General features: G+C 44.8%; 1 protein-coding gene across 5 annotated transcripts in view; it reads left to right on the plus strand.

Annotated features, from left to right (window-relative positions):
* Positions 1–26,243, plus strand: part of greb1l (GREB1 like retinoic acid receptor coactivator) — a 68,393-nt gene that overhangs the window by 12,786 nt on the left and 29,364 nt on the right. For 4 of the 5 annotated variants that reach the window (XM_069191634.1, XM_069191633.1, XM_069191637.1 and 1 more), the window contains exon 2: positions 22,489–22,581. The gene's annotated coding sequence lies outside the window, so the exon portion shown is untranslated. Of the gene's footprint in view, positions 1–20,281; positions 20,445–22,488; positions 22,582–26,243 lie in introns of those variants that run through there. The other variant, XM_069191636.1, reaches the window with a different exon arrangement.

The raw sequence follows: 26,243 nt of genomic DNA on the forward strand, positions 1-26,243 counted from the left end.
CCCCCTGTTTTTGTCGTGTTTAAATTGTTCTTGGGTGTCTTTGTGTTGAAGGGGGTTGCTGGGGAGTCTGAGGAAGTGTTCTGAAATGAAAGAAGCGGAAGTCTTCATCCATGTAAAAACACTGCTTTTATGATGTGCTTTTCTTGAGTCCATATCTGGCTCATCATTGTTGAACCCGCTCCCTCCCTCCCCCGCCCATGTACAATCTGTGCGAAAGAGCGTGTCTCCCCCGTCCCCCCTGCCTCCCGCCTCCCTGCTGCGCTCTGGCCTGCGCTGGCGCTTATGGCTGGGTCACTGCAGCAGGCCTCTGCTTTCAGCAGGGTGAGTGATGAGGGCAGGGAGGCGCGCGGCTCAGAGTGAAGGTCAGGTTCACGGCGTGTGCGTGGGCGGACGCGCGTGGTGGGTGTGTGCGTGGGCGTGCGCGGGCGGTGGGTGTGCTCGCTCGCTCGCTCGCTCGCTCTGGGAGGCCCCCGGGCCCTGCCCTGCCCTGCCCTGCTGGCCAGAGCTCGGGGCGGTCAGACTCTGTGAGCATGGGGCCATTCTCCATTCTCCATTCTCCGCGTGCAGGGCTCAGAGCATTTCACCATTTTAACCCGGCACCCGGGGCTCACAATGTACCTTGAGCCTTTGTGCTTCCTCTGATTGAGCGGCCTGTGGGGTGTCCGGACCTGTGCGGGGTGCTCCAGGTGCGCCCGCCTGCTGGCGTCCCGTGGGAGCAGGTGAAGCACTTCTGTGCCTCCCCTACAAGGAGGGTTGGTACCGCTCTCCTGACTGTGGGATTTAAAGACTTTTTTCCTGACAGACCTTTAACGAAGACTGTAAAACAAAATATTGACTAGTCTGCAGATGCTCAAATCTTAATTCTCTGAAAAATGCTTAATCCAGGAGGATTAGAGTTCTTTTAAAATTTACGGTTTCAGTTTTTCAAAATGTTGCTCCATTAGGCTCTATATATCAGCATTGGTCTGAGAGTAAATTTAGTTTTTGGTGGCCGAGTGCGATCTTCATGACAGTGTTGAGGAAGGCTGTTTTCCCTCTCAAGCTGCTGTGGCTCCAAATGGTCTCTTCTTCCCAGAGATGCTGATGGACAGAATCACAGCTTAGCTTGTGCATCTGCTGGGCCTGTTTATCTTCCGCATGACTACTTGTAAACTTTTAACCTGTCTCTTTTTTATTGCGGGACAGGAATGTGTGGAATTTGTGTGCTTTCTTTGTGCTGACTAAAGAGCCAGCAATACTCTTCTATTTTTAAACTGAAATAGATTTCCTGCTGGTATCAAAAGGCATTAGATGACCAGGATGAATGTCATTTATGTGCAGTTAATGACTAAATCCTTAATAGGCTATCTTTGCCATTTTATTTTTAAATCAGAGGGCATTTTCATTACATTTCCCTTTTCCTAGTCAAACATTAAAAAAGGTTGGATTCATTTTTGTAAGGCTTGATGCATTTAATATTGCCCAGTTTAGGGCCTTTCCAACATAACACTAAAAAAATTAACGCTGTGACTAAAGCACACTTTTCTGTTGCTAAGGTTTTTGCTGAAAAATATTGAAACTCTTGATAGAACATAGACTTACATTGCCTTGCAAAAGTATTCAGACCCCGGAAAAATTTGTTGCTGGATTTCAAATGATACTTGCACATCTTTTTCCAATCAGTATTTTTATTGCAAACTCACATACTAAAACAGAATGTTTTTAAGTCAAAATTAGTTATTCTTCAGCAGATAACTTAAAGAAAGTCAGAAACTCTAAAATATGCTGTCTGTATAAGTATTCAAACCCTACACTTTAATGTTTGGTTGAGCCACGTTTTGCCACAAAAACAGCTTTAAGTCTTTTGGAGTTGGTGTGATGCCCATTCCAGTCCCAGTTCATCTTGTCAGATTTTTCTTGTGAGCTGCGATTTTCAAAAAAATTGTTCCACAGGTTCTCGATGGGGTTGAGGTCAGGACTTTGACTGGACCACTCAAGGACATTCACCTTTTTGTTCTTGAACCACTCCAATATCGCTTTGGCCCGGTGCTTGGGATCGTTGTCCTGCTGTCCTGTGTTTACTGAAGTCCTGTGACAGTCTTCCCTTGCCTGAGCTACCAGGAACAGTGGCAAAGGCCAAACAGCACTGCTAGATTTCATCGCAGCAGGAAGGCCAGGCGCTTAGGCCACACAATCAGATGATTTTCTCAAGCAGCTGCTGTTATTGGCTTGAGAAAAGAGTGCTGAGAGAGGGGTGTTGTGTTTATGGCCAAGAGATGCCCTTATACTGTAGGGTCAATTTGTGGATGTCTCAGGAAAAGCACTTTAAGGGGTGGTCACACAATTAATTCTCTAAACAACTTTCATGGCATATCTCTCCCTTTTCCCTGTCCAGACGTTATCATTCTGTGACCTCTTGCTTTAGTGTGCGTTGATCTGGTGCCATTTGCTTAAAAGCACCAGATTTTCCTCGTTTGCCTTTTAAAAACATTGCCATTAAGCGGTACAGTAAACCCTTGAACACTGTGAGTTTACCACATGAGAATTTTGAGTTTATCTACTGCAGCCCATTATACTTAAGTAATTCAAACGAACGTGTCTTTAGACATGTTCTCCTTACCTCTCTGAAGCGCATGTTTTCTTTAAGTGCTGCGCATGTTGTATAGTTTACTGCATTATCAGCACATTGTACCACCACGCAGGGATAGTGATTTAAAATATATTATTTCTCAAAATGTATGCACAATGGTTAAAAAAGCAATTCTGAAAGTTCCTAAGCATATGAGAAAGGGTGAAGAATCTGGTGTGGCTAAGTGTGCTGAAGATGAATGCCATCTCTACAGGATCAAATCAAAAGTGCTGTTGCTACATTTGATGTTAATGATTTCTATAATAAAGAAAAACGAGGCTACTATCAGAGTGGAAGTTGCCTGTAATATACCATTGTCACTTAAAGTTTTATAGTGTGGGACCTGAACATTGGAAAAATGTCTCGAAGTTCACATATATATGTGTCCAGTAAAGATAAGAGCATTTGCAAGCGTCTTGTGGAAGAAGCGCTGCAGCCTGGATGATGTGAAGTTAGCAGGGGAGGCGGCATCCGAGTTTCCTGAAGAGCCGAAGGAGCTGACTGATGAAAAGGCTAATTACCTGATCAGGTCTTCAGCACCGATGAGACAGGGCTCTGTTGGAAGAGAATGCCTGGTCGATAAGAATATGGAAAAAGCTCATTTTCAAGCCTCCCTCCATCCGTTTCCTAACCACTTCTGCCAGTTAAGCGTCACGGGAGCTGCAGCCTATCCTGGAAGCAACAGGCTCAAGGCAGGCCACACCCTGGGTGAGACGCCAGTCCAGCGCAGGGCACACGCACACACTCGCACCAGGAACCAGTTTTCCCAGAAGCCACTTAACCTGCCAGTACGGTTTTGGATTGTGGGAGGAAACTTGGAGACCTGGCTGTAGATTTGATCCTTTTAACTGCTGGGGAAAGAATACAGCCCGTTGTGGGAAACCAGACGTGACCCTCTCGCGTGTGGGTTTTGAGTTCGGGTCTCCAGACTCAACACGGCCAGGAAGGAGCTTTAGCCAGAGTGAAGCTGGAGCCTGCACGAGGGTTAAGCTGTGCAGCAGCTCTTCCCGATGGCCCAGCGAGCTGTGGGACTGAAACTGGCTAGAGCCCCCGAGGAAGAAGATGGTGTCGCGAGGTTGAAGCGCTTCAGGACAAAGAGCCGCGGAAATGTCCTTTCCTGTGCAGCGCGCAGCTGTAGGCTTCGTGACCAGGCGAGGGGAAAGGGCCGTGCCTGCAGAGCGGCTGGGCCCCTCCAGGTGCTTGAGCAGCGCGGTGGCGCTGGGCTGTCCTGACCCGCAGGCCCGACCTTGACTCTGAGGGCACCGCTGACACGAGCTGACCTGAACTGGGCTAACATCCAGGCGGTCTCGTCGCCTCTTCCTGGGTACTGATGGTTGTTACCTCATCTGGATTCCGACAGTGTGGCTTTTCCTTGCTTAGGGATTTTTTGTTCACTAGTTTAGGTGCTGTGGCTTTCTTTATACCTTAAATTATTTTTGTAGGGGCGTCCTTCACGTGTTTAAAATGAACTTTCCTCTTGCACAGAGCACGGGGGTGTTTCCAGATCTCAGAATAATCAAGTGGTCAACCCGACAGCGGGAGGGTCAGGGCCGAGCTGCCACGAGTTTGAGGTCTGAACCGCAGACGTTTGGGATTTTCTCCCGGAAGCCAGACCCTGTCCAGCAGCGTGGGGGACAGGGCGGGAGCTGAGCGGCGGCTCCCGCTGGAGCGCTGGATGGCTCTGCCGCCGCGGGTGGCGGTTCATGGCCACTTCCAGGCTCAGGAGACGGCCCAGTGGCTCACTTCAAACAGCACGGCCCTTCCCCTGACGCGGGCTGGCTGAGGACTACAAAGGCTGACCGTGACGTTGGGTTCGGCAGTAATGGCTTTCCACTTACGTGTGAATTTGTGAATGTACTCCCAGCCTGCGGTTTATGACGGCAGGCAGCTAGGTGACCCTTTTGCTCCAGTCTTGAGCTGAGCTGTGACTTACGAAGGCAGCCTGGTTTTCTGATCTGGACAAGGTGGCTGTTCCTAGCGGTTTGCAATGATTTTGAAATGCCAAACTCCAAAATCTTACTCTAGGCTTTGGGAAGAAAACACAGAAAGAATTTTTTGCATTAGTCAGTTTAACTAAATCCTTGACTTTTGTTTGAAGTCTTCTTTAGCACTGTACGTTTGGTGCAGTTAGCTGTACATCCTGTTATTTCAAAGATTATCTTTAACACTGAGGCTTAAAGGCAGAGAGGCCTTTTTATCTTCAGTTTGAGAATCCACTCATTTTCCACAAAAGAATCCAAAGAACTTTCTAGAAAGTGATAAAAGTACGTAACCAACAGCCTGTGGCCATCTTACACAATTCACTGTTAAACTTTCAGAGAAAACACTGAAGTTGCAAATTGCTTACAGAAAGATGTTTTAAAGAAAAAAGCCACGATCAAGTCAGGGACATCGGTTAGTTTGCAGAATCATTGTCTTTGCCTAGATGCCGAGGCGAAACAGATGTGGTTACAGCCCACAGCTTAGCTGCTAACTTTGTTTCTTAGTGACAAATGACTCTTGCATAAAAATAACTAACAACAAAAGAAATATAGAGCCTAGAGTCTAGAAAAATGATCTGCTGGCTCTCCATGTCTGGCCAAATATGTTTTAAAAAAAACAATCACACAACCAAAACCTGTATCTCTGTGTCGAGGATAAGTAGTGGGTGATGATAAGTTCGGGACCCAGTAATAATGGCAACAGAGAGCTCATCACAGTTGAGATGTTTTAAGAATGAACTGTAGCAGATTGCTGTAGGTGTCTGTACCTTAAGCCTAATTCAACCTGCTTAACGATGTTTCTGAATGTTTTGTGTGTTAAGAATGCATGCATTTTAGGGCAGCAATTATAACGAGCTTCTGTCTGCTACAGATCCAAAATAGAAGCATGCACAGTGTGTATCATAGTAAATGTTTACAGGCCATATGAAGTACAATAAACATTTTTGTTGTCAAAAACACATAAAAGACATTATTGTATTGGCTTGTATATATGCCCTATCCTGTGGGGAAAACACAGCAATTCAGTTAGCCAGATACTTAATGGGAAAATTGGTCAGAAGTATTCAGATTAATTTCTATATTGTAGAAGTATTTAAAATAAAGAAGCGTTTGTGAGTTTTAACACAAAAAGGTTTCTGATGAACTGTGACATTTTCAGATCAAAATGGACAACTGTGAGATTCAAAGGCTACCCCAAACTAAATCGGATTCGTTTTTAGACGTTCTGGTTTTACTGAGCTGTAAGTCTGTTTTGCACGGTTTCAACAGTTGGATGAAACATTGTGGCCTCATAGCATGAAAGGGCTAGAAATGGGAAGGATGCCATTAGTGTATCCTCCCTGTGCTGAATTTTTTATAAGAATATGTGAAGAATCTTCTCGAAATGACAACAGCACTGACAAGCAGGTTGGTTGCAGTTTCGATCCTCCTAGGTCATTTATTCTTGTTTGAACTAGTGGTGCTTGATGCATGCAGTGTTTCTTTGGATGCCTTTCCCCATTTAGGCTTTGGTCAACGAGTGTCTGACCTTTTTTAAATAACTTACGGAATCTTGAGGAAATAATTAATCTAAGGCAGTCTTGCCTTGTGAATGAGTGCAGTTACACATAGGTTCTCTTTGAAGAAGATAGAAGTACTTTGTGGTTCTGGAAGAAAGACTGAACTGCAAGTTAAAGTGATGTTTGTGTAACTGTCAGGTTTACGAACCATGAACAACTGTATATCTTCTGAGCTTCAGAAAAATAATTCAGTGTTTAAAACAATGCGTTGAACAGACTGTTCTGTTATTTACTGTACTTGTGCTTATCAAAGTACAAAGACAAATTTCATGCTGTGAACTATACAGAAGATTTTCCACTCATGCCCCACTAAAGACAGAACAAGAATTGTAAACATCTTTATACCACCGAGTTGCTTCCATAGAATCCTAAGCCTAGCCCTCTTCACTCTGCATTGCTGTTTCCTGACTGGGTGAGAGAAGTTTCATCGCCAGCTACACTCCCGCGCAGTGAGGGAGGAGTTCATAAGCAGGCTTTGGCCTTGCTAGTGTTGCATTATAAATTTAGGGGCAATAAATTGTGACTTTACAAATTTGGTCCTAGTTTAGTTTTGTAAACAAGATGATTACTTTAACGTTTAATGAGACTAGGGTAAGTCCTACAGAGTTCAAAAACTGAAAATTTGAAAATTTACAAATCAAGGTAAATGTTGTGCCGAGGTAACAGAACTATAGCAGTTACTGAGAAGAACACATGAAATTCCTATAGACACAGGTGGACAAGGTTTCTAGAAAGACATAAAAAGTCCAAGTCAAGAACATACAGACATAAATGTGCAGGTTTTGGGCCAGCAGTCCAAAAATATAATGGGGAAAAAAAAGCAAGATGATTTTATTAGTGAAACATTATTTCTAAAGCAAAAGAAAATTCGTTTGAAGGCCCAAGTGAGGAGCCGACAGTAAAAAGGGTAAAAAGGATACTGTAAAACATGATGGCAAGTCCTCACTGCATTTTTAAGAACGATTCCTGTAAGGAGGTAACATGTACTAGAAACAGCTGAGCGCTAGAGGTCAACTCTTACAAAGCGGACTCCCCCTCTCTCTCGCAGCACACAGCTGAACCAGGCCAAGGTCAGCGTGCCATCTCCGCCGGGGCCTGGGACAGGCTGTGTCTGCGGCGCGCGCCCCAGGCCGGTACAGGCTGTGCGAGGGCGAGGTGACCACTACCGGCCTCCGCGCCGGCACACCGGGTTCACGCAGGCCTGCCAGCAAGCTGCCTGCCCTGGCTGTGTGAGGAGCTGGAGGAACATGCCTCAAAATGGGTTCAGAGCAGGTCTCACAACTGAGTCTCCTCAGGGCTGTCAAAGATAAAAGCTTCATCTTGGCGTCCACCCTTACCGTACTTCACCCAAATAGTTCGTATAGAAAGACAAAGGGGGTGCTATGCTAGTAGGTACTTTTTGCCCTTTTCCATTATTCTAGGTTTAAAAAATGACAGTCATTGTGTTTATAATGGTATTGTTATAATATTTATAACAGGGAAGAGAGGTTAAGTTGACAGCTGGGTAACCTTATTTGCCAGTAATTCTACATTTTTAGATGTATGTGAATTTTTAAGGTTAAAAGCACTGCGCAGTTTCCTTAATGCGGCTTTTTGTTTTAACTGAGTCACAAATGCTCAGACTTTTCCTGCCAAAACACTGGTCCGCAGATATTCCTCCCCCTGTGAACATTTGACATTCATATTCTTTTCATGGAGCGTCGGCAACGACCGTGGATGTAATGGGATTCTCAGCTGCAGAGTTTTAGGAAGGCCTTTTTCATCAGTTACACTTTTAAGCAAGCGAACAGTCTTGGGATTCTGTGCTGGAGTTAGTCCTGGAAACTCCGCCGTGGGCAGGAAGACTCCAGAGTCGTTGGGAAAGTCGTGGCCAGTGTGGACGATCGACAGCCTGCCTTTGATGTGGGTAGCGCCCTGCTGTAGAAGATTTGCAGGGTCTGTGTGTTTAGTCTGTGCTCTCCACACTGCAGGAGAGAACCCAGACTCAGAGCAGCCTCTTTTGATAAGAAATAAAGCAAATATTTACCTGTGAAATGCAGGGAGGGAGGGCTACAGTGCTCAAGGTCTGCATACTGACCAATAGGCTAAGCTTTCGGTATCAGCCTGCTGCCTCAGATAGAAGGGCTTTGTGTGGCGGCTTTATGAAGCCTGAGCTCTAGCAGGCTGCTCTTCCTGCTGCTGGTATTTTGTCTCTTGTGTCTTAGTCAGTCCCCCTTTTGCACATGCACATGCACAATAAACTGTAGAAAAGCTTATTTAAAAATAAGTAGGATTTTCACTTTTTTATAATGTGAACCTTGCTTTTTCAAATTCTGCAAAGCCACACTGACCCAGTGAGGAAAAAGTTAGCAGTGCCTTTGACTTGAAATGAAAGGGGTCTGTGAAGAGCCCGTCGAATAAAAGCGTGTTTCCACATGTGAGGATGCTGGATGAGACCCGCGACACATTAAACACTCCATCACAGATCCCATATTTAAGTGGGGGAAAAAATGTTTGGATTTCCGTGTTGGAGTTAATCCTGAGAACCCCAGTGTGCAGTACCATTCCAAGGCCATTAAAAAAATAAGCTTTTTTAAATGAAAAAAGACAATGGGCACAAGGGGGTACACTCTGGACGGGACGCCACTCACTCACACCGGAGCCAGTCTGACCCGTCAGCGTGTCTTCGGACTGAGGGAGCAAACTGGGGCACCCGGAGTCTTAAAAAATATCTTTTTAACTGCTGGGGAAAAAGCAGAGCAACCCGTGGGAAACCAAATGTGTCCCTCCCATGTGTCTGACTTTCTGTCCCCACTGTTGTGAAAGGTGAGCGCTTTGAAATGCGGGCAATGATTGTGTTTTTGTGTTGTGCGCCTCGCACTGTTTGTGCTTAGAGGTTCACCGGCTCCGAGCGCTCGATCTGCTTCTGTGTTGAACTTGGCAGTGAACAGAGAAACACGAAGCAGAGGGCACAGGTGCAGGCTAAATGGATGCACATTTAAAAGCTGAGAGCAAGAGCTGCTTTTTTACCAAGAAGGTTGAGAGAATATGGACCCAACTACCCCGCTGATCTCCTGGCTCTGTTTGAGAAACTGTTGGATGAGATCCTTGGACCAGTCAGCCACTGGTCTAGATGGGCTGAAAGTCCTGCTCTTGTTGGTAACCTTCCATGTGTTCTTGTGGGGCTCTGAAATAATAGGGTTGGATTTTTGGTGTATTTTTTAAGTTTGTGTTTAGTGCTTTGAATTGTTAATATGGTGGCAGGCAAAGCATTTTTCATGTTTGTTGGTGCTTTCAGAATTGGCTGGCTTGTGTCTGGGCATCTGCAGAGTTGCATTTGTATCCTGGTCTTACAAGATGACTTTTTCACCCTTTTTTTTTACGATGAGGTGTGGAATTCCCTGCATGTGCACTGCAGATGCCTGCACGAACAGATTCAGTTTATTGTTCCCATCGAAATCTGGGCCTTGAAAATGAGTTGAGCTGATTTATGATTAACCGCCTTCTCTTGAAAGAAGGCCTACTGTCTTTGTGTACTGCCTTTTGTGCCGAACCTTCCCCGGGGCAGAGATGGTCAATTGCGGAGGTCTGAATGGTTTGAGAGCCAGGCGCGGGGGGGCTCTTATCCATCAGCGAGGAAAGCCCCCGCTGCCAGCGTCTTGTCACTGGCTTGTGCTGATGTGGCGGCTGGGGGAGGAAGGGTCAGGAAGAGGGGATGATGGATAAAGACAGCCTCCTGTCTTCGCAGGAAGTGAGAAAGGGATTCTTTTCCTCTGGTCATGAAGGAACGTCTTTGTCAAGGTGTCACTTCATCTGTTAAACTCCATTCAAGTTGGCTTTGTTCCCTTTGGGGAGAGAGCAGAGGGGATCCTCTTAGGCACTGCATGCATAGTTCACATTGAGGGTATTGTCTCAGTGGGAGTTATAATAGAGATGGGAGGACTTGCCAATAAAAAAGAGCAAGCGCGCATGCCTCAGTAAGATACCTACAGTGGAGACCTGCGTCCAGTTTAGAAAATATTTATCACAGAAATTGATTCTATGAATGATTCTATGTAGTTATTAGCCTCTGTTTTGCTGGTCTTTACTGAAGAATAGATGGCTGTTTTCTGAGGAAGATGAGAGTGAGGTCTTCATTTTCAGTGCTTGCTTTTATTTCATTTCTCCTTAAAACGAATGTACGTCATTCAGTTCCATTTCCTTCAGTGTTTAACTCTTGTATTATGGCAGTGTATCCTGATGAATAATTAGCATGGCCCCAGTGATCTGCAAACTTGAAAAATTTGTGGTGGTTTCTTTCAAATTAACTGCGGATCCATTAACGGTAATGTGAAGGACAGTGAAGCAAATGTTTTACGTGTCAGTCATTCTCTCGATGTAGGTCGATCAACAATAGATGTTATTCTTTGAAAAACCTCCCTGTAGCGTCTGTTAAGGTCCTAATGTGACTCTCAGGACTGGGCACTTAACATTTAACCTTTCCCTTCCTTCAATCCTCAATTTTAAGATCTGATGATGACCGCTAACAAAAGCCTCCTGTAAACCATACAGCTGATCTTGACCCTGAATTGCACCGGCCATCTGATAAGCATAATGTTGTGATGAGATGCGCGTCGGATGAAACATTGCTTTTGAACTCCCCTTTTACAAACCATGACAAATACGCCTGCCTGAACTGTGCTGCAGTGAGCTCTCCCTCTCTCTCCCCCCGCTCTGGGGAAGAGTAAATAGAAGGTTTAACTGGCAAACAAAAGGCAGTGTCATCTAATAGAGAGTTTGGGGGGCTCTTAACTCATGTCCTCATGGTCTTCCTGCTTTTGTGTCCAGAGAGATTCTGAGAAGGTAGAACTGCTGAGCAATGTGTTCATTGGTTTCATTTTAGTTCTACCAGTTGTTAATCTCTAATCCAGAGACCTGCCTTGGGTTTGAATGACTTTGCTGGGCATTTGTTCGTGTTCTATGTAGGAGAGATGATTCTCCCCCTCTGTAACTGCAGAATCTTCCATATCTCAGCCACTGATATTCCCACAGTATTCATTTTGGAAATATTTATTCAGTACCACTGTACATGCAGAAGGGCTCTCGCAGCTCAGTGTCGTTATTTTATCTTCTCCTCGCAGGACGCTGTTAAAGCGTGCTGCAGGTTTAACTGATTGCAGACAGCAGCTGAGCGTTCAGAACACGACCGCAGTTGACACAGATGGACTTCTGATTCAGCAGATGCGGGGTGAGAAGGACGCTTAACGGTTTTCTGCAACAAACCCAAAGCGTCAGCATTTATTATTGAATCCATTTGTCCGAAAAAGAAAGACATTGCTGTAAATAAATTGCAGGCAGATGCACGTATTATGACTGAGCTCCGTTACTGTTTTCTTCTCAGGGTTTAGCAAGTCAGTGGTGGGTTTGCCTCTGTCAAGGTTTCACTGACAGACATCCCCTCTGTTTGATGAAGTCAGTGCGAGGAGCTCGTCAGGGCTGACAGCTCCTCGGCGCTGTGACCGGGACTGTGAGTCCTCTCTCGAGAGGCCCATCTCACTGTGCATTCTGCTGATTTTTATGGTGATAATTTGCATGTGCTCTGCTCAGTCTGAGTGTGTCGTCCTCTCACACTTGGGTGTAAGAAATCAGGAACAGGGGTTAAGTGTAGAAGATTGTTAACCCAAATTGGTTGCCTTTGTTTTTTTCGATGAATATTCTCCAGATTGACACTTTGTGTCGAAGTATATTCTTAGACGTTAGGCCTATCTGAATAACAGAAGCCCATTGGTTTTTTGTTGTTGTTCTCAGTAGACGTTTTTGTAAACTGTCTTTGAGATATTCATGATTAACTGTGATTTCTGTTTATTTTAAATGCTATTAAATATCTGAACAATAAGTGATATGTGAACTCTTTGACTCTTTGGTCTTTTCTGTGGAAACATCAATCATAGAATGACTTTTGGGTTTGCCATGAACATTGTTGAGTCCTTTTAAATGTGTGAATCAGTTGAGAACAAACTCACTGAGAGAGTGACACAGAGGAGACCATTTCATACGGCACTGGCTGGGATCCGAAGCCGTGATTCTCTGGTCTGGGGTTGGGAGTTCTCAACACTTCTCCGGCCGTTGGAGTATAGAAGCGCCACAGAGCAAAGTCAGCCACCGCAGAGAAAGTGTCCGATGGGAGACTGCTGAGGCACCGGGACTATTCTTGATTCGGCTGCAGAAGAGCTGGCTTTGGCCCTGGCAATTTACACCCTTCTCCTAGGGCTCCCGGGATGGGCTTGTAACAGGGCTCTGAGTACATACTGCTGGAATGCTGGTGAAGGCAAGGTCGCGCTGACCTCTCTGTTCCTGGTGGCGTGTTCCTGTTGATCAGCCTGTCCGAAAGGTTAAGCTAACACTGGGAGGAGGCACGTATGATAGTAATCAGTCCCGGTAGTGATGGAAAAAGAGCAGAAGTGGTTGCCTTCCCCGTAGCTCAGAGGGGCTGTTTCTATAAGAACACAAGAAAGGCTGCGAGAGGAGGGAGGCCTCTTGGCCCGTGTAACTCGCTTGATTGCAAGTTGCTAATTGATCCAAGACCCTCATCCCAGTCATTTCTTGAAAGAAGCCAAGTTGTCTGCCTCAACAATATGGCAGGGTAGCTTGTTCCAGATTCCCATAAAAAAGAGCCGCCTGGACACAGTTTTAAACGTACTTCCCCATAATTCCCTCTTGCGTCCTCTGGTTTCTGTTCCAGTGTTGAGTCTGGAGTCCACTGGGTTCACTGTATCTGTGCCCGAGGATTGGTGTAATTGAGTCAGGTGCCCTCACAGTCTTGTCTGCTTAAGGCTAACAAGATTAAGTTCTTCTTAAATGTAGGATCTTCTTTTTAACTGGCAAGCTTATCTGGTTGCTGTTCTCTGTATTGATTCCAGAGCAGCTGTATCTTTTGTAATAATGGTAACCAAAATTGTTTCAATATTCTAAATGAGAGTCTCAGTAGCACATTATAAAGAAGTAGAATAAACTAAGTGCACTGTAAATAGTACATTAGCATAACATTCCTTGATTTAAAATCTACATTAGTCACATACCCTGACGATTTTATTGACCGGGTGTAAATGGTTTGTCAGCATAATTCTTCTCCAAGTAATGTTTTCAGGTGCCATGTTTCCTGTTTTATGTTATGAAGAATGCTCATTTGTATAAATGAGTACAAAGGTAATGTGTAATGTCACTTCATCCACCAAATTAATAAGAAATATTTAATGCCCCGGATCCTTGTGGTACTCCACTAACTGCATCGCCCTGATCTGAGTATTGACCCGTTATATTTCCTGTGCTTTCTGTCCATTAACCAGTTCTTAAGCCGGAGGCAAGACAAGCATTTACCCTGAGTGCTTAATACTTGTAATTTGAGAATTTCTCTTCAGAAAACCTAAATCTGCTGTCCCGTGTGTTAGTTCGCTTGTGTCCTTTACAACTCTTGCTTATCCAAAGAACTCTTAAGTTCAGCAATTTCTGTTTTTCCTAAATCCATGTCTCCAGGTTCTCTGGCTCTGTAAGCATAGGATAGATTAAATTATAATAAGAATTGTATGCATATTTCCAGAGTGCTCTTCATCCCAGAGGATCCTGGAGCACCTTTCCCTGTAGGAGGGGCTCCGTGTCTTCCAGTGCTGTGTTCAGGCATGAGGAAGCAGTGTTGGGAGCTCGTCCTGGAGTTAACGAGACCCGGCGTCCTACCGAGCAGACCTCTGCGGTCTCGTGAGCACCTTCAAGGCCCGTGTGCCCAGGACTTTCAATTCAATAAGAAAAAATAACTTGGTGAATTCCTCCGTAAAATGTACCTTTTACTCGGGGAGAAAGCTCGTGTCCCGAGCAGCAGTTCTGTCATTTGCGATGTTGTTTATCGAAGTAACGAACCCGGCTGTGTTTCTCCCCACACGACGTGCAGTTCATGTGCTGCTGTGCAACGTGATGGTTTTAAAAGGCAGTGGCAAATCGGACTTATTATGACAGAGGGCAGAAAAGATTTTACAGCATATATTCACATTGGAAACGCATGTAATGGGGGCTATTTAAGAAGCTTTGTTAATAGGTTGTTCTGACCTTTGTTTGAAATCGGGCTTTAGTTTAAGGTTAAATGCCTTGCCCTTAAACCCATCCTGATTACTCCAGAGTGTACTGCGAGGTCACTGTTTAAACCTGCTATGCTGGGGGACAAAGGCTTATGGAGACTTAATGAATTGGCTGCAATACAAGTGTGATATACAGCCCACTATCAGCAACCATTGCCCTGCAAAATTTGATTTTGAAATGAGTTTTATAACTGGACAGTAAACTTCCAGTGGCTTAATGATGATGACTTCTTCATCTGTCCAAATCCCCCTTTTGTCTTCCACAACCCCCCCTTACTCCCCCTCTGCCTCCTTAAACCCTCTGTTACCCCTTTAGAGTCCCACAGCTATTCTCTCTACGCCTATTCACCACCCTGGCGTCTCTGGCGCTGACTCCAGCAATGGCTTTCAGCTGGAATGCTGCCTTTTGTTTTGCTAGCTCGGCAGAAGCCTCTGTAGCTTCAGCGGTCATCTGGTATCCTCACTAGTGTGATCTCCACTTCAGTGCTCAGCAGGTAGTCTCGGGCTTTTATAAGGAAATTAGACCATGGACTGCCACCCTGCTAGCAAATGACCGTGGCTCTTTTCATCCGCCAGTGACTGAGACCCTTAGGGAATGTTAGTTGTTCTCGACACTTGAATTATAGTTTTTTTGGTTGAGTGCGTGATGGTGGCAGGAGAGCACTTTACAGTACATTATACTAAGCTGTGCATTTTTGCACTCTGCTGTCGCAAACCTCCTCCACAGCTGTGCCGGTGTTCGATTAAGCTTAGTAAAAACAAGAGAAAAGTCTTAAATTTCAATTGTATTCATTACCTAGGTTCCGAGGACTGGACTACATGTAAGAATAGTTCATTGTTAGATCAAATCATGAATCCTGAATGATTGCTAGAATTTCTTCATTTTAAAATGTGTTTATCTATTAAGAACATTTAGACTTTAACAAAGCAACTTATTACCCCTTGTAAATATGTCTGTGTCTGTACGACAGTGCTGAAAATGTGTTCCAGCATCATTTAATGAGGCTGAGAAGGAAAGGCTTTGCTGACATTCCTGCAAGTTATTTGGAGGAAATTCCTCCCTGCCTCAGAGGCTCAGGCAGTGCGTGGCTGCTGGGCTTGCAGCGTTTATTTGTGCTTTCTTATCTGTGCGAGAGAGGGAGGGTTTTAATTGCTTTTACATTCTGTCCCTCTGATTTTCAGCATTGAAAAAGAAGTTGACCTTTAGAGTTGTTTTCAAGCTCTTTAAAAAGAAGCTCCGTTTCAGAGTCTAGCTGCGTGCCCCTCGACTTCTCCGGTCTGTTATCCGGTTCTCTCTGGGGCTTGAGTTGTCCTCGGGATTTAGGGTCACCCTTCGTATTTGCAGTCCTCCCGGACTCTGGGATTCCAGGGAACTCAAGGGTAGCTCCCATGGCAGAGCTGAGCTCAGGAAAAGCCCTATCCACCCTATGGTACCTTTCTCCCTCTCTAGCTTTCCTTAACTTCTGGTTGTTGTACTCCTTATTACATGCGCAGTCCATTCTCTCCTCCAGCTGCTGCCCATGACCTGTCTTTCATTTGATTCCCCCAGCTTGTCCTCAGATTTCCCTTTTCATGTCTGTAATCAAATGCAAAAGTGCCTGCTTGACGTATATCGCCTACCTGCCTGGTCTGTGCCCCTCAATAAATTCTTAGCATTTTTCTCTGATTTATTGACTGTCCAGTTGTTACACGTAGAGAGAGCACTTTGAGATCTCAGGACATCCATCTGATTTTTTTTTAAAGAGACTCAGACTGCCTGGGTAAGATTTTTATCCTCCGATCAGGATTTTATACCAATTTCAGATTTAACTGATGAACAAGTTCTCCCCTTGCTTGTCGCCTGCCTATTGGAGATAAGGTCTGAGCAGGCACAGTGTTTGGTTCCTGCTCCTATCTGGAGCAGTCATGTGGGGTTCCAGTTTCTTTATCTGTTAGCGTGGAACTGCTTTGATCTTCCTCTAGAACATTCTCAGCTGGGAGGCCAAAGAGTCACTCCGCAGTCTTGTACAGTTGATAAAACAGGCTGTGGACAATGTATGCAAAGTCAGCAATGTGTACTGCCAACATTGTATAAGTTAAACATTTCCGTCAAATGTTAATCTCTTGCTTTGTTGATTGCACTGAAAGCACCAGTGTTGGTAATTGTAACTTTTATCTGCTTTGTGTCCCTAAAAGAGGAAAGAGAAAATGGGTTCAAAACTAAGTTCTTCACTCAAAGCCTTGGACTCGGTTCACAACACCAGGCTTCGATGTGCACGTGGATGATAAGAGCACCATTCATTTAAAAAACCTAATAAGGCTTTGACTGAGCATTTTAAATGACCTCCCATTGTTCAGAGAGAACTGAATGTGCTTTATTGAGTTCTTAAAGACAACTCAGTGGCAACTCAGTCCATGATCTTTCCAGGAGAACAAATTAACAATATCATGACACTTTGCTGTGTGTTTTCTTCTGAATCACAGGACACTGATCGCAAAGAAAAAAAGCATGCATGAGGCAGTTTTGGCTAGAGATGTCCGTGCCTGTTACATCTATCTAGAGCTTTAAAACTGGTCACAGTATAAAAGATAAATCCTTTTGTTTCTGAATGCAAAAGGCCTGGCTTGTTATTGTGGTGAATGACTAGGAGGTGGAGTCTTACATTCAAGCCAGTTCTATTGTGTTGCAGGGAGCTGGTGGTATTTCCCAATTCTTTCCGAGGAAAGAGTTTTATGTTGCAGTGTCAATGTCATGGGTTTTGTGCCCTTCAAAAATAAATAAAGCTGTCTGAGTGTGGTAATATTGCAAATGTTTTATCTTCTTGAAATGCTTGTTGTTTACATGTTTCCATTTTCTTTGATTAGGCCTTTGTTTCTCTTTTGATAACGTAGCCAAAGATTTAAAAGATGACTCTAGTCTATTGTTACTTGAAAACAGTTGCAGTGAACTAGTCAGAATATTTAATCTTAACTGTGTGGCTGATTAATTCATAGTATTAAGTGGAAACGCTTCTTAAGACAAATCTGAGAAAGGAATTGATATTTTTAGTCATAAAGATTTCAGAGTTTCAGTTGTTATATCTACTATACATTTCTTGTGATATTCTTTTATTTTAGCTAATGTTAACCAAACACTTTATTCTTTACTGATTAAAGTGGTAATTTATTTAAAGACCCAACCCAAAAAAGCACACTATTCATTTTGTAACGAAACAGATTTTTATTGAAGTATAATAAATAGCCTGTAGCTGCCATTTCTAAGTAAACCTTATATAAGTCTTATATAACACTTATATTTTTAAAACTTTTTTACTCTTCAAGAATCATTTATTCATTTTAGTCTCTCTTGAGATATTGAGAGAAGAATTTGCCATTTGCCATGGCAGTCCCTTCTCAACAGACCCCAAGAGCAGTTAACAGGCTTGTGAGAGTGTATGTCCTAGTATCTGAGATGGGTGAGTGACATTATGTGCCGAGTGTGAATGCTGCTCTGGCTTATGTTGTCTCTGATTTTCCGCTGTTTGCAAGGGAGATTCTTGGAGGAATTATCCCACCAGGTGTGTGGTAGCACCACTGGATTTCATTTGAATAATCTCAAACAGAACGTGCAAATCAGCCCCTGTCAAGCATTCTGCTGAAGAGTCCTTGCACTTGAAGTGCATGGGAAAGAGAAGAGGCCAGTTAGCGTGTTGGGCAGTTCATGGCTAGTTGACCAGAGGACCCCTCCCGCTGCTTCTTGAAAAGAGCCAGGTTATCAGATTATCAGCTTCAACATCATGGCTGGGCCGCTTGTTCCACACTCTTGCCACCCTTTGTGTAAAGAAACACCTCCTGTTCACGACTGTCTGCTGCCTGGCAAGGTGTTTTTGCGTGGTGTAGTCAGGCGTCCCCGAGTGATTTCCAGCTTCGGCATTTTCAGTTCAAGCTCCTTGGGGAGAAAGTGGAGCTCGAAGTGGAATGCCTGCCCCGTTCACTCATTTCTTTTTTGAAACGCCGGGAGGGGATGTTGCAGTCTGGACCCTCGTCAGTCTGGACTTGGAGACACCCGAAGAAGGCTCAGCAGCTGAAACTGTCTTTCTTGCTCTTTTCCTTTCACCCCTCTGGGAGTTATTACCTTCTGAAAACCACATTATTAGCACTGAAATAGTGTTCGGGTTGTCAGTGGAGAAGCCATTGGCATTGTCCCTCTTGCCTTTTTTCTCCACGGAAAACCTCGGACGCCCTTGAAGAAAAGGTTCAGGCCAGATAGCTTGTCTCGCTGTCTGTCTTTCTGCAGGGGCTTCTCTGATACGTCCCAACAGTGCGACCCTCACAAGTTCCTGGACCAGATGGGCCATTGAGAAACTTCTCAGAGCGCAGGCAGCATTTGTTTGTGGAATGGTGCAAGTCCATGAGACAAGGTGCAAGTTTTGACTCTGCATTCCTCTGATAGCACTCGTAATATCGCCTGGGATGCCGGCTTAAATTGGCCCCGTAAAAAGAAATGAGGATGAGGGGGAGGTTGGGGATGAAGATTTATGGTCCCGCAATCTGTCAGGAGCCGTGTTCTTTCTGCTGATGTTGTGGGGTCGCCTTCTGTGTTTGTGCCTGTTGCTCGCTGGGGTGGCTGAAGGAGATGTGCTCCTTTGTTCACTCAGCAGGATGGTCCTCTAAGAGCATCTGTCACTGCGGGGGGCGGAGCCTGGCAAGATGGATGAGTCCCAAGTGAACTCCTCTTTGGAGCAAATGGTGGAAATGAGGAAGGACAAGAGGGAGGGGGGTTGTGTGTGTCGTGAGAGAGGGACAGAGAGCAGGCGGTGTGGTGGATTGATGAGTGGAGGTTTCCTCCTGCTTGCATCACGGACGAGAACTCTCCGTCACAAACTGAGGAGGATCCCGAGCCGGGCTGGGTGAGAGCAGGCCAGAAGAGCTCTTGTAACAAGAACCGCAGTTTGTTTTTTATTTGGTGCTTGCCACAATGGATGTGAGCGCTTGAGAGTGGCACTTGGGATTTTCTCTTTCTCTTGTTGGAGGGCTTGTTTCTCTGGCTGGCGAGAGCTGGCAGGAAGAGTCTGGACTGTTGCATGGCATGGAAGGTACAGTAGAGGTGCTGAGAGCTGAGGCTTTCAAGCTCCTGTTTTTATAAGGAGGTGCTAATGGCTTTGAGACCTGAGTGAGACCTGTTTTTGGCATGCAACACCAGAGATTTCAGGTTTTGGAGGGCATGCTGGTTTTTGCCCTCCCCGAGCTTGTCACCACTGATGTAAAACAAAGTAACAGTGTGAGGATTTTACCTGGATTCGTATCTTTCAAGTCCTGCAATCCGAGGTTTCACAGTAGTGATTTGTTGCAGGTGATAGAATGGCTCAGTCATCCTTTACTTTGCAGGGTGGCTTTTCAAGATTTTTTCTCCTGTGTGCTCCGTGTGTGTCGTATGTGATGTGTAATAGTGTCAGAGCATGATATTTAAAGTAAAGTAAAATGAATCCGGAGAGAAATTCTCCCTGGAAAGGTATGAAACTTCATTTTTGTCTTTTCTGGACCCAAGCAATTATGCAAATGGAGGGGTAAACAAAAGAAGGAGAAGCCAGGATAGAAGGAGGGAGAATGTGTGGTTTCTTCTGCCTGGAGCCGTAGTCGTTTGCCTGCAGAGTAATGACACTAAAAGACACCCAAAATGTCATTATTAGTAGGCAGCGCGCGAGTGTGAGGCAAGCAGATACTTGAGGCTGGGGCAGAGGAGCCATTGAGATTGGGTTACCGCGTCTTTATCAAGGCCTCTGTGGTCTTTAGAGGGGCACTGAGGCTTGACCTCCCTGGCCATCTGCATCAGCCGGGCCCTGCTGTGTTTCTGAGCTCCTGCCGGCAGGCTCTGAGCAAGAGGAGGGCGAGAACCTTCCGAGCTGCTGGCCTAGGAAGGCTCTTTTTCGGGGGGGGCTTGAAGAGGTTTCTTTCCTTTCCTCTGACTCTGTGAACTTGGTACAACCACTCAAACGTGTTCTAAAGCTGGTGGAGGAATTTAAACTGAGCAGAATTAGATTGTCAAAAATGCGCTTTTGATTCTCGATTAAATCTGCTCATGTGAATTTTTTCATTCCTTTTAAGATTGATATGCATTTAATGGAACAAATGCCTGATTATCCCCCCCCTCCTCTTTCCTGTTTTGTGCTTAACAGATGCTGTCCCTCAGAAGATTAAGATGTTGAATGGTACCTCTGGGGAGATAATAGGGAGCAGACACCTCACAGTGGCTGTAATGAGCTTTTCCCATCAGTTTCTACTCTTTCAAATCTTGGGGGCTACTCATTTTGGAGGATTTGTGATTAAGCCTCCAATCTCCAACTGAAACTTTGGAATGCATTTTAATAAAACAAAACTACAGTAGTTTGGCAAAAAAGATGCTCTTCCCTTTGGAGCATGATTTGATTGTATGTTTGCAAGTTGTGGAAAATAGTTACGGTATCAGGTGTGGGCTCCTGGTTATAGTGATAGTTCCTCCACTGGAAACAGGCTAGCCTGTCAGATATCAAGTTAAAATGTAAACATTTATAAAAGCATGTTTGTTTTACAATGATAGTTCCCACCTTAGTCTGTCTTTTCAGGCCCTTGTTTTTCCTTCTCAGTAGTTTTTGAAAAAGCATCTTACTACAATTTAATAATGTAGAATATTAAAACATCTTCATGCATTTTACTGGCATTTAAGGTATCTTCTCTGATTACTCATCTGTAAGTACATTTGGCAGTATGCTGTCAGTGTGTAAACTATGCATTGTATTATGCAGGCTAATAGTGTAGGTTAATTAAATTCACTCAGCAGTATTTAAACAGCCAAGATTAATGCTTGTAACTGCAATCTTGTTTACTGTAAGTTATCTGGATCGCATTGCTTGTTTGATGCCTAGCCAATGAGATGAAATCTTCAATCGGCCCTTAAAATGCGTAGAGAGAACTTGACATTTCAGATTGTCAGAATAAGCGCTAAAAGCAGCCCAGGGATCTTGTCGAGAGGTTGACAGGCTCTTTCTGGCCTGAAGTGATGGCGCTCAGCAGGAGAATATTCGGAACCCCCTTTTCTTTCCAAGTCTCTGTAAGCTGCTGCTGGTGTTCTGTGAATGTGTGGAGCTGAATCCTATTGGGATGGCTTTGCATTTTTGTGAAGAGTGTTGATAGTGTTAGTGCACTTGGATTGTACAGTTGTGCAATTGTACAGTTAGATTTTCTTGGCATTTTGTGAATTGTGACATTTTAAAAGACTTACCCGAAATGTGATTGGGAAGCTGATCACACCGTGAGGTTCATATTACTGGTGACATCATATTGTTTTATTGACTTTGTGAAGTAGTACGGGATAACAGCAGTGAAAATGCATGAGTTTTTGTTGTGGGTTGTGCCGAGTCTTTGTAAAACTGTTCTGCAGGTGTGCTGTGAACTAAAGTGTAGGTTGCATGTTTTTTCCGAGGTGAGCTGTGGCTTCCCCATGATGTGGTGATGACTGATCAGTTAATGATCATCTTATTAATGCATAGGCAGGCAGACACCTCAACATTTTTAATTGTAAAATGGGAATATGTACAGTATATTACCTTTCCAGTTTCTGTGAAAGTGCATTTAAAATGGAGCAGATGAAGCATTTCTTTGCCCACAGTGTTGTGGGGGTGTGGGACAAGCTGCCCAGCCATGTTGTGGAAGCAGCTATCCTGGCTTCTTTCAGGAAATGGCTGGATGAGACCATTAGATCAATTAGCTACTACCTGCCAGATGAACTGGATGGGCCAAGTCACCTCCTCTCATCTGTAATTGTTCCTGTGTACCTGCAGGTGTAATCTGCTTTTTTTTGTCCTCCAAAAGTATTCATTTGCAGAAAAGATCTATTATGTCCACATGGAAAACATATTTAACCAAAAATATAACATGCACTGTGTTGACAGTTTTTTTTACATCTAAGATTAAAGTAACTTCAAAGAAAAGCGGACAGATATTAAACTGTTCTATGTGAGCATTAAGTGACGTTTAAAGCAGTATTCTTTTGCCGAATCTTATACAACAGTTATTACACTGTTCTTTATTACGATCTTTTCATTTGATCATTTTTTCATTTTCGTTGTGCCAGATGTGTATATGTATTAAGCAGTGACCTCTTCTATACATTGATTTATTTTTAAAAGACAGTGCGAAAGAATCTGGAGATGGCAGTGGGTAGGGCCTTTTCTCTGGGCTGGAGCTGGACCTGAGGTGGATGGGTTCAGCCCCACCAGCAGACTGGCTTTGCTCATGAGCTCTGTTCTCTCTCTCTGCAGGCGCTAAAGTTCTGTTAACAAAGAGGACAGCACTACCGCGCACTATGGGCAGGAGGTGAATATGTTCCAAGAAGGCTAAGATCAACACGTAAGGTAAGACTCTGAGGGGATGCAAGTCTTTGTGAAGGAACAGACAGACTGGAGAAACCAGTGTAGCGATAGGGCTTGCTGTGTCGGTGGCGTTGGCTGCACGGGAACGAATAGAAATTAATGACACACTGTAAAGCAGATAGAAGACGCGCTTCTATTTTCCCCATTCTTCTACTTTTCATCGTGGAACCTCTTGTTCCCAGATAAGTGTGTCTGAGTTTCAGGAGGTTTTCTGGGGTGGCAGGAATTAATTCAGAAGAACTTTGAGGGGAAATTCCTAAAATGGTGTTTTAATTTGCGGTGCTATGGGATCTCTTCATTTTTTACATTTTAAACCTTTTAAACAATAGACTCTTTATATACGAGTGTACATTAGAATCATGAGAAGCATTACAGAGTACTCCAGAAATATGTGGAAAAGAATACTTAGAAATTAAATACCCTACGTAATTATGTGAATATAGTTATTGGGGTTAGAAGAGAGAACTTGCCTTCTTTCAGAAGACATCAGGGAATAACTAATCTTTCTACTTTTTTATTGAATTAGAGTCAAAGAAGAGCAAAATACCCAACAGCCCTGTTTAACGACTTATTGTTTATTATTATGACTTGCAAAATAATGACTTTTTATATAATGACTTTTATATAATGAGTGTAATTCGTAAGAGTTGGAAGTATTTTTTGAGTTCAAAGCACTGGAAGCAAAGCAGTTCAGAAAGGTCTCAGAGATCTTTATGAAGACCTTCTCCACCGGTCATCTGGAAGTAGGAGACGTGCTGCCGATACCGTGGTGAATCGGACTTTTTTCTTTTATGAAAGAGGGCAGAGCAGGAGTTTCCTGTTAAAGCAGAGTTCTGGCCGCAGCCCCGGTCCAGTTTACCGCTACTGAGTCATGCCGCCCACAGCTTTTCAGGGACCCTTTTGTTGAAATCACCTGGAGCATGGAGCCGGCGAGGGAGAAGGAGACCTTGAGGGTTCTGGAGACCTCTCTGTAGTTTGAGGCCAGGTGGTGCGAGGGAGAAACCGCAGTTTTTCTTCGTGTCGGGTTCTAGTAACAGCTCTCCGAAGTCAGTGCACAACAATTGGAGGAGGGTGAATGTTACTTCAAGTGGCTCAGCACAGAGGCTCACGGCGCTTTTGTGCTTTGAGGCCGTCACAAAAGAGAAGCAGGCCCTCAGAGCTCCCGGGAGTTTCTTTTCTTTCTTTCCACATTGAAAAAGGACTGCAGTCTCTTTGTGTAAAGCAGCTTATCTTGGTCAAAGCACCAGTAGTGACAGCTAATCTGTTCTTTTCTCTGGAGGAATATATGCCTTTTTTTTCCGCAAGTCTTTCACAGATTTTGCAGGCTTCCAAATAAAACCTCAGTTTCTTCCATATATCTCCTGCCGCTGATGGTAAACATATTAGGATTAGAAACGACCTTCAGGAGTTATTTCAGATGCACTGCTCTTTTAGATTAGAATTTAAAAATAACGAAGCACTGCATCCGTTTACTGTTGACTGCTCCGTGGCTTAAGTCTAAAATAGCATAAAACACTGTTGCAGCGTAAAATTCCTGTGTAGAAACTTTAAACAACGTAGTAGGTACAGGATTCTCAAGGGGACAACCGTGTATTTTATTTTAAAAACCCCAATGGTTATGCATGCCTCATTCTGTGAATGTCAGCTGTAGATGGCAGATGAGGATGAGTACAATTGTATTGCCAGTTGCGTCTGTCTTAATAGGAGCAGGTAGTCCTTCAGGCCTACAGTTGACTCGCTCTGAAGGGAAGCTCCCCTTCCCGCCTGCCTGCCCCTCTCCAGCACACGCCTGCGGTTAATTGCCGTTCGGAATGAGAATGGGGCTCTGCCTGGGGCCCTGCCCTTCCCAGGGAGAGCTGCCAAAGGTCAGGCGCCCAGGGAGGCGGCGCGTGCCGGAGAGCAGCGTCCCGCTCCAGAGCACACGCTCCGGCCCCCCTCCTCCCTGTTCCCGCCTGAGCTGCGCCGGGGAGCGCCATGCCCGCCGGCTGCCGCCGAGCCGGACGTGATTGAGACAGCCGAGCCCCCCAGAAAAACCCCCACCTTGGCTGCTCTGCTCAGTCCTGTTGCTGTTCCCGCTGTCTTCCTGGAGTATGGTGCTGCACGGAAGCACAGCCCTTTTAACCTTGAAAGAAACGTAAAATTCCTGGTGTATTTTTCGCCCTGCGGGGAAGCTGGAGGAGCTCATGGTTTGGGCTGTGGGCGTTTGAGAGGAAGAGGAGCCTTTTTTGTTTCTGTTACTATAGCATCAGTCTGCACTTGCCAGTGTTCCTGTAGGTGCCAAGGACACCAATAGGAAACCCCTTACGGGAGACGGCAGGAACAGGCCTAAGGGGAGTTCTGATGTGAAATCCTTTCTGCTGAAACCGAGTAGATGAACACACCAAGTTACATTTTATCGGAAACAGGGCAAGATGTTCTAGATGGATCAGAGAAACTCCGCTTTAACGGTAAAGGTTCACATCCTGAAATTAGTTAGTGTTTTTTTAACTTCTCAGACATGTTATTTGCATGTCTTTGTTACTAGGAAATTAAATATCAACCAGTATGTAACTTTTTTTTTGGGTCTGGACTGAGGTGCTTAAAGGCAGACAAGTTTAGGTCTTAGCTCTATGTGGTCATTTTTCAAACTTGCAAAGAATGTGGCTTTGTTCGATTGGTACAGCATGTACTGATTGTAAATGTGATTAAACTGTACTCGAGGTGACTCGCTAGTGTCACATTCTGTTAGCAGACAGTTGGTATTAGCAATGGATTTTGTGTGAAAACTGTACACTGTTAACTGAAAGTGTGATTAAAACTGAGAGGAAGGGGGCACCTTTTTTACACAGAGGGTTGTGGGACTCTGGAACAAGCTGTCAAAGTTGATACCCTGTCTTCTATTAAGAAACTGGAGCTGGGAGGGAGGGTGATGGAGGTGTTCCTTGGGTCATTCAAACAGCCAAACCAGGTTGATGGCCTCTTCTCAATGAAAGTGCACCTGACACACTGACATCCAGCCACTGCTGTTGTGCACTGGAGCAAAGTGCTTCCCCACAATTGCTCTGCTAAAATATGCAGCTGTATGGGTTCAAATGTAAGTCACTTTGGATAAAAGCATCAAGCAAAATATATTGGGAAATACGAAACTGATTCCTCATGAAGGAGTGCTTATTACCGATGGAGAAAATCGAGAGGAATGAATTTTGAGTGCAGCTGGTGGTAGAGGTTATTGTGCAGCTCGTCTCTGTCTGCTGCTTGCTGTCTGATACTGAGCAGCAGTGGAAACGTCACGGCCTGCAGGTCCGGCAGCAGCAGCTTGTTCACCCCTCCTGTGTTTGTACAGGAGCTCCCCCTGCCTGTCCTCGCTGCAGGAGTCCAGACAACCCGCACACACTCACCTACACACACACACACACTCCCCCTCCCCCTCCTGCGCGCACACACACTCACCTCCCCCCCTCCTGCGCGCACACACACACACACTCACCCTCCCCCTGCACGCACCCACGCACACTCACCCTCCCCCTGCACGCACCCACGCACACTCACTCACCCCTCAGACGCGCACACACACACTCACTCACCCCAATCAATTGCCCAAGGGTGTTTCTCTGGCTCTGAGTGTGTGGCTGGTCAGTGAGCTGCTCCTGTGGTGTCCCTCATGC

The sequence above is a fragment of the Lepisosteus oculatus genome, chromosome 6 (assembly GCF_040954835.1).
Source record: "Lepisosteus oculatus isolate fLepOcu1 chromosome 6, fLepOcu1.hap2, whole genome shotgun sequence".
Lineage (NCBI taxonomy): Eukaryota > Metazoa > Chordata > Actinopteri > Semionotiformes > Lepisosteidae > Lepisosteus > Lepisosteus oculatus.